We start from the raw sequence: 12,809 nt of genomic DNA on the forward strand, positions 1-12,809 counted from the left end.
AACTGAAATAGCTTCCACTCCGTACTTGTCGATTACAGGTCGGCCGTGAATTATGATTTCCTTCAGTATGCTGTTATCGTGGGTTTAATGGTGAACGGTATCTGTCATGTTTTGGGATGAGAATGAATTGGTTTTGTATCGCCGATAGAGGGACGGTCGATTACCTTTAACTAGTATTTTAGAAGCTGCGGTATTTGTGAATCTCGTGGAGTTCATGTACAGAAGGTACAGATGTTTGTACGGTGTACTCTCTTGAAACATCGTACTAATAAAATATAAAAGTTAATGCTGTTTGACGCCGCACTCTTCAATGTCACGGCGTTATTTACAGCTGGCCTTAAGACTCGCTGACACAGAGTGTCTTCTTTTAAGCAGCTGCACGAAATATCACAACCGTTGCCTTGTTGAGTGAATATTGTTTGAAATCACAGCCCGAAATATGACAGCTTTATTCACAGCGCCTTTTTAAACCTCAATGATTGAGTGAATATTGTTTGAAATCACAGCCCGAAATATCACAGCTTTATTCACAGCGCCCTTTTAAACCTCAATGATTGAGTGAATATTGTTTGAAATCACAGCCCGAAATATCACAGCTTTATTCACAGCGCCTTTTTAAACCTCAATGATTGAGTGAATATTGTTTGAAATCACAGCCCGAAATATCACAGCTTTATTCACACCGCCTTTTTAAACCTCAATGATTGAGTGAATATTGTTTGAAATCACAGCCCGAAATATCACAGCTTTATTCACAGCGCCCTTTTAAACCTCAATGATTGAGTGAATATTGTTTGAAATCACAGCCCGAAATATCACAGCTTTATTCACAGCGCCCTTTTAAACCTCAATGATTGAGTGAATATTGTTTGAAATCACAGCCCGAAATATCACAGCTTTATTCACAGCGCCTTTTTAAACCTCAATGATTGAGTGAATATTGTTTGAAATCACAGCCCGAAATATCACAGCTTTATTCACACCGCCTTTTTAAACCTCAATGATTGAGTGAATATTGTTTGAAATCACAGTCCGAAATATGACAGCTTTATTCACAGCGCCTTTTTAAACCTCAATGATTGAGTGAATATTGTTTGAAATCACAGCCCGAAATATCACAGCTTTATTCACAGCGCCTTTTTAAACCTCAATGATTGAGTGAATATTGTTTGAAATCACAGCCCGAAATATCACAGCTTTATTCACAGCGCCTTTTTAAACCTCAATGATTGAGTGAATATTGTTTGAAATCACAGCCCGAAATATCACAGCTTTATTCACAGCGCCCTTTAAAACCTCAATGATTGAGTGAATATTGTTTGAAATCACAGCCCGAAATATCACAGCTTTATTCACAGCGCCTTTTTAAACCTCAATGATTGAGTGAATATTGTTTGAAATCACAGCCCGAAATATCACAGCTTTATTCACAGCGCCTTTTTAAACCTCAATGATTGAGTGAATATTGTTTGAAATCACAGCCCGAAATATCACAGCTTTATTCACAGCGCCTTTTTAAACCTCAATGATTGAGTGAATATTGTTTGAAATCAGAGCCCGAAATATCACAGCTTTATTCACAGCGCCTTTTTAAACCTCAATGATTGATCTGTTTGATTGGCATTTAGAAATCAATGATTGAGTGAATATTGTTTGAAATCAGAGCCCGAAATATCACAGCTTATTCACAGCGCCTGTTTAAACCTCAATGATTGAGTGAATATTGTTTGACGCCGCACCCAGTCATAAATTTATTACAGTTTTATTCAAAGCGAGTCAGTGTATTTATTTAGCCGCTGCCCGAAATATCATAACTGTATTCATAACGTTCCCTTACATCCGTTGCCTTGGTGAGTGGATGAGTGAGTGAGCGAGTGAGTGACAGTTTAGTTCAAAATCTTCCAATGTCAAGTAATAACTTGGCATATATATTATGTTTTTCAAATTGATTTTGCTTTTCATATTTACAAGATATACCGGCATACTTCTGGGCTAAGTCTATAATAAGTCGGACTTAAATATATAACGCATTGGAACCAAGTTGTCGTCTATCATAATTGTGTACTTAGAAGGCTCTGGTCGGGGAAGAACTGGATGGTAGAGATTTCCCTGACTTCATCATATCATATAACATTACATGTGCACTAGAAATGTATAATTATGCATATCTCCTTCGCTCCAGTGACCAATCTCTTCTGTAAATGTATGTATGTATGTATGTATGTATGTATGTATGTATGTATGTATGTATGTATGTATGTATGTATGTATGTATGTATGTATGTATGTATGTATGTAGTATATGTATGTATGTATGTATGTATGTATGTATGTATGTATGTATGTATGTATGTATGTATGTATGTATGTATGTATGTATGTATGTATGTATGTATGTATGTATGTATGTGCACATGTATATATTTGGTATTCCTGAACTATAACACTTTGTACTCATATATAACAGTTTAATGCAATCAATCTTGCCAAGCTGTGTCCAGTGGTGTGGATTGGGTACGTGAGTACTCACACATGCATTGGTTCTTAGAGGTCAATTCGAGTCTTATTGTATGCCTCGTTTCTCGGGTTCGATTCCCCACATGAGTACATTGTGTGAAGCCTATTTCTGGTGTCCCCCGCCGTGATACTGCAGGAATATTGCTAGAAGCGGCGTAAAACCATACTCACTCACTCTTATTGTACTCATGTTCCTATCGCTATTTGGAATGCAGGACGCCAAAGGCTAGCCAAACGTATTGTGATTAAAAATATTGATGACATGTTTTTGAACATATGTTCCTCCTCATCAGTCGACATACTGTAGCTTCACATCGGAAGCAGTGTTTTAGAATGTAACGGTATGATAACCCTAGTTACGTTACAGACCATGATATCCAGTCATGCGGGAATTTTATCGTCAGTCTCTGGTTAGCAGAAGATGAACCTGTGCCTTGCAGTAACAGACATTTTTTGATACTTGTGGAAATAGATCTAGACATTTACATGTAAATATTTGCTATATGGCGGTGGTATGTGGTCCTTTGCATCAAGTGAGCGGAAGGTCGAGGGTTCGATCCCCGGCCGCGTCATACCAAAAGACGTTAAAATATGGTACTTGATGGTCCCTGCCTGGCGCTCGGCATTAACGGGTACAACAAGGACTGGTCAGCTCGGAGTCAGTATAATGTAGGGTATTTATGCTTAACTGCGGCACCCGTGAAGGTCCGGCTTAGAACTGATCTTCAGTAACCCATGCTTGTCGTAAAAGGCGACTAAAGGGATCGGGTGGTCAGGCTTGCTGAATTGGTTGACACATGTCATCGGTTCCCATTTGCGCAGATCGATGCTCATGCTGTTGATCACTGGATTGTCTGGTCCAGACTCGATTATTTACAGACCGCCGCAATATAGCTGGAATATTGCTGAGTGCGGCGTAAAACAAAATTCACTCACCCACTCATTCACTTAACTGCGGCATGGTATCTCAGTGGACTAGCACTATAAAACCAGCTTCAGTCTGGGCTAGTACAAGCAGCCGCACATACACATACACACGCATGCACGTCGTCATATGAGCGAAATATTCTCAAGTACGACGTAAAACCCAATTTCGCCTCATCTGACCTGTGCATAGAGCTCAGGTCACAAATCAGTTGAAGTTAAGCAGCGTTGCGTGCTGAGATGGTGCAGGGGCTTGTGTAATTCTGTGGGAGTTGCATGTCAATTGTTGGAACCAATGTTAATTGTAATCACTATAGTGTATGGATTCAGAAAAACACGGTTCCATTTTTTATGTGTGCTATAAGTGTCATTGTGGGGTGATTGAATATGTGTTCCCACAATTGCTTGCGACACCATTTCGAGACAAACATATTTCCATAAACTTATCACAACATAGTCATATAGCATATTAAAAGGTAGCTTTTGATGCATGATATGGAAATAACCATATAATATGCTTCTAATTTCAATTTGGAGACATAAAATATGACGTAATCATATAGATTAAGCAAATATTGTCTTTCCTTCATCGGACACCAACATCGTAAGTATTGGCCTATATTAATGGAAACAAGTTATTCAATTAATGTATCCTCCCATTTCATAATATATACCACCATGACATACTTATGTAGTAATAATAGTACCCAGATAAGGTTAATGTGACTATCATATAGTCGTGCACAAGTGTCAAATCTGGCCTACCAGTACAGTCAGAATTGACACACTGACACTCGTGTCTGGGTAATTAAATGACAAATGACATAAAGCCAAATCTGCAGTCAATATAAACTGAATGTATTAATGCATGAGTGACAGCTTATATCATAGTGAACAGATAACCACATATTACAAAAAATTAAGTGGGTTTTTCAAGTGCAATACATAATGTGTACTAGTATATGTATTTTAACTTTCACAAGGATTTAGCATTAAGTAACTTGCATTGTCAATCCTGCCAGAACAAAATATGCTGTTGAAATACAAGCTTTGTACGTATTGGACATTCAAACAAAAGCATGAATTCAACGCATTTTTTTTACTTAATTTGGAAACTAGAAGGGCCCTCGTTAGAGAACATGTCTCCGCCTTCCACAGCAATCTCCATTCACTATTACATTTTCCAGTACTACTGTGTACTTGTACTTTAATGTACTTTCCCCAAACCGTACGTAGATAGCCCTTGTGTCATGCTTAACATAACCACCAAGATTCATTCAAATCCATTCATAACCTTTGAGATATTATTCATATTCCCCATTTTCGTAACATTGCGATTATTATCGAAGTACCTCTTTGTACATGTACTTTAATATACACTCTCAAAAAAAGAAAAGCAAAATAAAATTTGAAATGTATGATCGAACGTGTGTACGCATATGTCAAAGTAAGGGTTTTGATGGTTGAATATTGTTGTTAGTGTGGTTTAGAAGAACATGCGTGAGCGAATGCAACCAAAAACGATTTTGAATTGTTTTATCGATCATGATTGTCATGATGAGCTTGACTGTTATGGAACACAACCACCAAAGCCTCAGTTATTGCTTTTCACGTGCAAAGCATGAGTGCAACCCATGACTATAAAAGACCAGAATGTATCTCGCAAATTCATCCAAGTACCTTGCAAATACTGGATGAGAAAATGGGACGTCTCAACGGTGCCGACCGAAATATTGCCATTGGACGATTACAAGCTGGCGAATCAAAGAGCGTCGTGACGAGGTCCTTCAGCGTTCATCTTGGCTCAATAACGTGTTTGCGGAATCCTTTTGTGTATTCCAATTCGACAAATGACCACGCTAGACAAGGAAGACCGCGAGTCACCACACAAGTCCAAGATGGCTGGCTACATCCGCGTAAACCATCGTTCCGCCCTGGACACAGCACAAGAACGGTTTGGAGCCTGGAGAATGTCCGACCAGACAATCAGGAACCGTCTCCGAGTGGCAGGTATGCGTGGCAGAGGTCCAAAAGTTGCCCCCCTCTCTGACACGATTACATCAACGTCCGCGAGTCAGGTGGTGTAACACGGTGCCTCCATGGAACCTTGGAAACTTGAGGCACACATGGTTCAGTGATGAATCGCGGTATCCCCTCAAGCGACGTGACGGAAGATAACGTGTCCACAGACCACGCAATGGACGTTTTGCACCAAACTGCATCAAGCAAGTGGACAGATTTGGTGGAGATGGTGTCATGATGTGGGGGATCGGAATTGGTGCTCTTCCAAGGCAATCTAACGGCTGCTCGATATATCGACCAGATTCTCTGTCCTCACGTGCATCGCCTTGTTGACCTCCAGAGGAAGCTGTACCAACAGGACAACGCCAGACCTCACAAAAGCACGTGCTACAGTGGACTACCTGGCCAATAACAACATCAATGTCATCCCCTGGCCTCCAGACCCCGGATCTGAAACCAATTGAATATCTGTGGGATCAGATCGATAAACGTGTACGTCAACGTCGTATTCCGCCATTGATTCTTTAACAGTTGTTCAACATGCTGCCGGAGGAATGAAGAAGGATTCCACAACGAAACATCCAACAACTGATTCGATCAGTGTCAAGGATGTGTCATGCAATTCTAGCAGTAAGAGGTGTTCATACAAGTTAGTAGCGTCAACGCCACCTCGTGGCAGTAATGACTATGATGACTGTCATTCTTGTGAAATGTGCACGGGATATCAATGTATTGCTCTACATAATTTCAATACTGTTCCGTTTATTTCGTTGATGTACATATAATTGAATAAGACCAATTTTTTCAATATTTTGCCTTTGTGCGTTTCTTTTTTGAAGAGTGTACTTTCTTCAACATCTAACTGATTTGTCCTGGGGACATACACAAGAGATCCAGTAAGTTTCATTGAACTCCATTTAGTAGTTTTTAAGTAAAGTTGCTAACACATAAATACACACACACAAACACGGTTGAATACATGCCCTCTGCAACAAACCTTCGGTGTTTTTTAAATATATATGCATACTGATTACAATTATCAGTGGTTCCAAAACTTTAACATGCACTTTCCACGGAAAGCATATTTGCTACATGAGCACCTGCACTAAATTTGGGGCAAATGGTTTACAGAACGTGAACACATTCAGTAGTTTCTTTTTTAGAAAGGGTTGGAAAACATTACTTTAGAAACCGAAAATGACAGACCTTTACAGAGAAAATGAGATTGAAAAGTCATTAGAATACTCCATAAGAAGCAAGTAAGATACTCTATGGATGACAACCTCTTTATTATATTGTGATGTCCTCCATAAAGTTTCTTACTTTTTATTACTCAACAACTTCTAAAATGCCAATCAAAGAGATAATGAGAGTTAAATAAATCACTATTCCATGAATGGAAAATGGAAACTCGCCTGCACTAGATAGTGTGCTGATTGAAATGGTTTCGTCTTCGAACCAATTATAATGTTTCTCCCACATAAGTTAACACGATATTAAACATTGGATCTATTCCGGACTTAAGGACTCGGGCAATGATTATTACGATTTTTACAAATTAGACAGAGGCAATCCTGAAAATTAAATGTTTATATCCCAACCAAATTCGTTGAAAACGTGAACAAATTCTGAAAGAAGCAACTTTTCGCCAAGGCTTTTCGACCGTGGATCATGCCTTTCTCCTCGTGTGAAATTATTGAACAAATGTCCCTTTGAAAGGAAGAAACTATGTCTACAGTTTATTCGTTTTCGTGCAGGATAGTCCAATTGGTCCTCAGATATTAGATATGTACTCTTTACTGATGGTTTTTACGGAAGCGTAGTAGGGCCAAGGTGAATTTTCTTTTGGGCCTTACTGTCTCCTACGTAGTACTTAATATCTCCTACGTAGGACTTAGTATCTCCTACGTAGGACTTAATATCTCCTACGAAGGACTTAGTATCTCCTACGTAGGACTTAATATCTCCTACGTAGGAGATACTAAGTCCTACGACATAGTATCTCCTACGTAGGACTTAGTATCTCCTACGTAGGAGTTAGTATCTCCTAAGTGGGTATCTCCTACGTAGGACTTAGTATATCCTACGTAGGACATAGTATCTCCTACGTAGGACTTAGTATCTCCTACGTAGGACATAGTTTCTCCTACGTAGGACTTAATATCTCCTACTTAGGACTTAGTATCTCCTACGTAGGACATAGTATCTCCTACGTAGGACTTAGTATCTCCTACGTAGGACTTAGTATCTCCTACTTAGGACTTACTATCTCCTACGTAGGACTTAGTATCTCCTACGTAGGATTTAATACCTCCTACGTAGGACGTAGTATCTCCTACGTAGGAGTTAATATCGCCTAAGTAGGAGTTAGTATCTCCTAAGTGGGTATCTCCTACGTAGGACGTAGTATCTCCTACGTAGGAGTTAATATCGCCTAAGTAGGAGTTAGTATCTCCTGTAGGAGATGATCGATATACGTTTATATGGATTTATCTGAAACGGTCGACTTAAAGCCCCAGACACGCACACAATCTCCTGTTTCACTGTTTCAGTCACTGTAAGAGTCTACAGTCATTCGTTTCATTCACTATTAGAGTCTACAGTTATGTGTTTCATTTACTGTTAGAGTCTACTATCATGTGTTTCAATTTACTATTAGTCTACTGTTTCCTTCACTATTAGAGTCATGTGTTCAACTAATTGTTGCACATTAGTACTGTGTTGGACCGACTGTTATACTTTACTGCCTTGCGTTCAGTTTGCTCTACTATTACGCGTTGCAGTTAGTTCACTGTTATATGTTGCACTTTCTTACACTTTACTATTATGCATTGGATATTTCAGAGGTCGTTTCACATGAATCATAATCTGCGTATACAGACGTGTCTTAGACTATAGGTGGTAATCTATGTGCACGTATCCCCTTATATTTATACAAATAACTATAATGACAATTCTTTGCCTTTTTGAATTTCGTATTGTTTTACGCCGCACTCAACACTTGTCCACCCCAGTCAAGTCAACCTGTAAACAATTACGAATAAAACCGCAAACGAGCGTTGCATCCGATCCAACCTAGCCCTATAAAGACAAGCAACAACTTGCGGAGGTCGTGTTATAACCCGAGTTTCATATCACAACCTAACCCCAACCATCCCACCCACCTCTGTGTGTGTGTGTGTGTGTGTGTGTGTGTGTGTGTGTGTGAATAGATGTATGTATGATAGATTAAACATAACCATACCCAAACCTCCATAACTGCAATTAGAACAGGGTCCACGTCACTCTAACGTAATACACACACAATAACACTGTACAGTAACACTGCGTTAGTGTCATGAATATTGACTGACTCACATTTCGACTATCTAACGTCTAGCAAAACATTTCTCAACTTAATAACCATCCGTAAAAAGGATATATTCAGTCCTACGTAGGAGATACTAAGTCCTACGTAGGATATAGTAGGAGATACTAAGTCCTACGTAGGAGATACTAAGTCCTACGTAGGAGATACTATGTCCTACGCAGGAGATATTAAGTCCTACGTAGGAGATATCAAGTCCTACGTAGGAGATAGTAAGTCCTACGTAGGAGATACTAAGTCCTACGTAGGAGATATTAAGTCCTACGTAGGAGATAGTGACCCCCCCCAAAAAGTTCACCTTGGCCCTACTACGCTTCCGTAGTTTTGGGTTTGGTAAATATACGAGAAATATTTTGCCCGTTATGAGAACGAAGTATAGTAGACGAATGTTATATTTCTTGAATGTGCTACCTATATATGATTAAATTAGAATGAAATATGTTCAAATGACATGTATCACTATTGTAAATATGCATATATTTGCACAAATATTTCAAAACGGAAAAAACACATACAACCACTCTGCTTATTCATTTGTCACGGGAAGAAAGTCTTTGTGAAATACAGTCTAATATGTGTATTGTCATAACCTTGCGTGTACTTTTATCTATACATGGGCTCAGGGTATCCATGGGGTACAATATGTTAATTGAATGTATGACTGATCAGTGGTGACACCAGGTGTTCGACAAATACTCGAAGGAATTGCTTCATTGCGAAATTGGGGCGGTGGGGTAGCCTAGCGGTTAAAGCGTTTGCTCGTCACGCCGAAGCCCCGGGTTCGATTCCCCAAATGGGTACAATGTGTGAAGCCCATTTCTGGTCTTCCCCGACGTGATATTGTTGGAATATTGCTAAAAGCGGCGTAAAACGAAACTCACTCACTGTGAAATGATAAGCTGGGACTTGACAAAGAAGAATCTGACGAAGGGGCAAGGAAAAACCCGGAAACGTTGTGTTTACAATAAACAAGTTGACATCCATAATGTTTTGTCTTATACTTGAATATGTCTTATACTTCTGTGAGCCTCTCAAAACCCCCAAGATGAATCAGGTCATTGAAATAACAGGATACTATGGCCTTTCAAAAACTTGCAGTGATCAAGTACTTGCAGCGACGAGACTTAACACCACCACCATTGATAAAATGACAAAAGCCCGTCGAGTTTTCAAAAGCGAAACGTGCCTATCTGTTCAAATATTTGAATCTCACTGCATGCATAGACCCATGAATAAAACATAACTCCTAACACGACTATAACAAGAAGGGGTGACTTTCCAACAGTCATCTGTCCCACTTTATGTCGGGCAATTCAGCAGGTGTATTCACTGGTGTCAACATTTCACTGCTTTCAAGTCAAAACATTGAATACACAACAGTCTCGTTTCCTGTTGACTGAGTTCTGTCCTATTGCGCAACTTCGTACAATAACCAGTCCAGAATTTTGAGATCAATTCATTTAACTGGATACATAAATATTAATCAGTTTTATTAGATACATCTAAGCACTTGTATATTGCAACATTACGCTTCTTCTGATCCTTGCAAACACGTCGTGCAGCGTGCTTTGTCGTACAGCGAGTTCTGACAAACGGAAACCTGGAAATCTGGAAATCTCAAAACGAGGCTCTGCCGCTAGAAAAGTTTGGCGGTCTGGTACGGAATTGATATTATATCAATCACATTGTGCGCTACAGAACTACACTGAAAATACATAACAGGTGTAACCAGTGGGCCAGATGCATTGTGAATCATTTTACGACCTCATCAAACTGGGGCAGTCTGTGACGTCTTAGTTAAGGTCATGTTGCCTACACCTCGCCATAAAATATAGAAATACGATGCTATTAAAGTTTGAAATTAAAATTCATTTGTAACTACCATTGTCTTATGAAAAAAGGAATTGCAATTCAGTGTAACCATAGTTGTTTGTTATGTCTATTTTCATTTTAACACGAGAAAATTCGGATCGGCTGAAAAGTAGGTCATTGTCTGAATAGGTCAATGAGACTCATGTTTCGGTTTGACCAGGGAGACTCTATAAGAGTTGTAGAGTATCCCTGGTTTGACGTACAATATTATGTGCTCGGCGATAAACATAGCCCATGTAACTTCTTATCTAACTTGTACTGTATGCAGTATCATGCTGATGAGGTATTTTACCCTCCAGATTTCTGACCCATATGTGAGAATAGGAGATATTTTGGAATCAAATATTTTACAGGCAGTTTGAAAATCAATATGTCTATTGTTATTCAACAAACTTAACACTGGTTCCAATCTATCTACTCATGGATTATGCCTAATGACTAGTATTCTGTTTTTATAATGAAGTACATCTGAAACACTCTTCTATAACAATGTTTAGAAAAGAAATCTATCTACTCCCGACATGGATTATGCTTCCCGACACCGTATCTTTAGCTTTGGCGGTACTCCCCTACTCCCTTGGAAATTAGCTCTCCCGGCAAATCCGAAATATACATTTTAGCCTTCCCGGGACATCTGAAAATTCAATTTTCGCCTTCCCGGCACGACACCGTTGATGGCATGATCAGGTTAGGTGCAAATACCATATTCACACGAACTAATCAGCTGTGAAGATAACTGTCCACAGGTAGGCCAAGTGAGTGAGTGTAAAACCCCGACATCACAACCATTAGTGAGTGTGTGGGTTATAGCAATATTCCAGCATTATCACGGCGGGGGACACCAGAAAGGGCTTCACACTTGTACCCATGTGGGGAATCGACTATTATTGGTGTGACGAGCGGAAGCTTTCTCTACTGGGCTACCTCACCGCCCCTTAGACCAAACGATGGGATGAAATTGTTGTTTGACGGGAAAAAAGACATATTGAATGAATATGTATCATTATAGCCATAATCATACTCTGAAAATCATAGATCCATTGAGGTAGAACGAGAATACTACGGTCATGACGTGTAACTTCACTCGATAGACAAATTTCTAGTCTCTGAAAGGGACATATTTTACAGAAAAAACGGTTCCTAAATTATGATCACAAAATATATCATGAAAAGGAGTCCAGAGACTTTCTTTTTTCCAGAAGCTGTGGAAACCTAGTATTGCCACACATTCTAGCCCTGCATGGGCTTTCTTGAATGTATTAGTTCCTCGTTTTCTAAAATATATTTGTTCCAGGGTGTGTTTGACAGTTTCACGTGAGTAAAACTTCGATTAAACATTTTGTGGAAATACAGTGTATAGTGAGAGATTTTACGACGACTTCACGTAACTGATGCTTGTGTTTTACTGCGTTTCCTTCGTTATTTCACACACACACATCTCCATGTCACAGTTATTCGCCATGGGGTAAATCATGTTTACATTTTATTCTCAAATTATTTTTCTATAAATGTTTAGTCAACATCGTGTGTTTTCAGGATATTCTGAAATTCGCCTTGATGTTCCCTAGTGTTTGTATTTCTTTGTATGTTGTTTAACGCCGCACTCAGCAATTCTCCAGACATACGGTGGCGGTTGGTAAATAATCGAGTCAGAACCAGATATTCCAGCGATCAATAGCATGAGCATCGATCTACTTAACTGGGTTACGATGACATGCATCAAAGAAAACGTGACCGATTGATCACACTAGTCACATGTGTTGCTGAAGATTCTGACCTGGATATTCACGGGTCCCAATATATTCAGCGAAAATCTTGCATTTGGTGTGACACAGTGTAAAACGGCATTATATCATCACTTCCTGATTACCCATAGAAAGGTAATATGACAAATCAGCGCGTACCTTGGGCAATCGATACTAGTGTCTTTTGTCTACGACCAGTATAAGCTCCGGGTAAGAATTGGTCTTCAGTAACCCATGCTTGTCGTGAGAGGCGACCAGCGGGATCGGGTGGTCAGGCTCGCTGTCATCATATCCCAGTTGCGTAGATCGATGTTCATGATGTAACAGTTGATCATTGGATTACCTGGTCCAGACTCGATTAT

This window comes from Haliotis rubra, unplaced genomic scaffold, assembly GCF_003918875.1.
Source record: "Haliotis rubra isolate DU_JTF1 unplaced genomic scaffold, ASM391887v1 Scf234, whole genome shotgun sequence".
In the NCBI taxonomy this organism is placed as follows: domain Eukaryota; kingdom Metazoa; phylum Mollusca; class Gastropoda; order Lepetellida; family Haliotidae; genus Haliotis; species Haliotis rubra.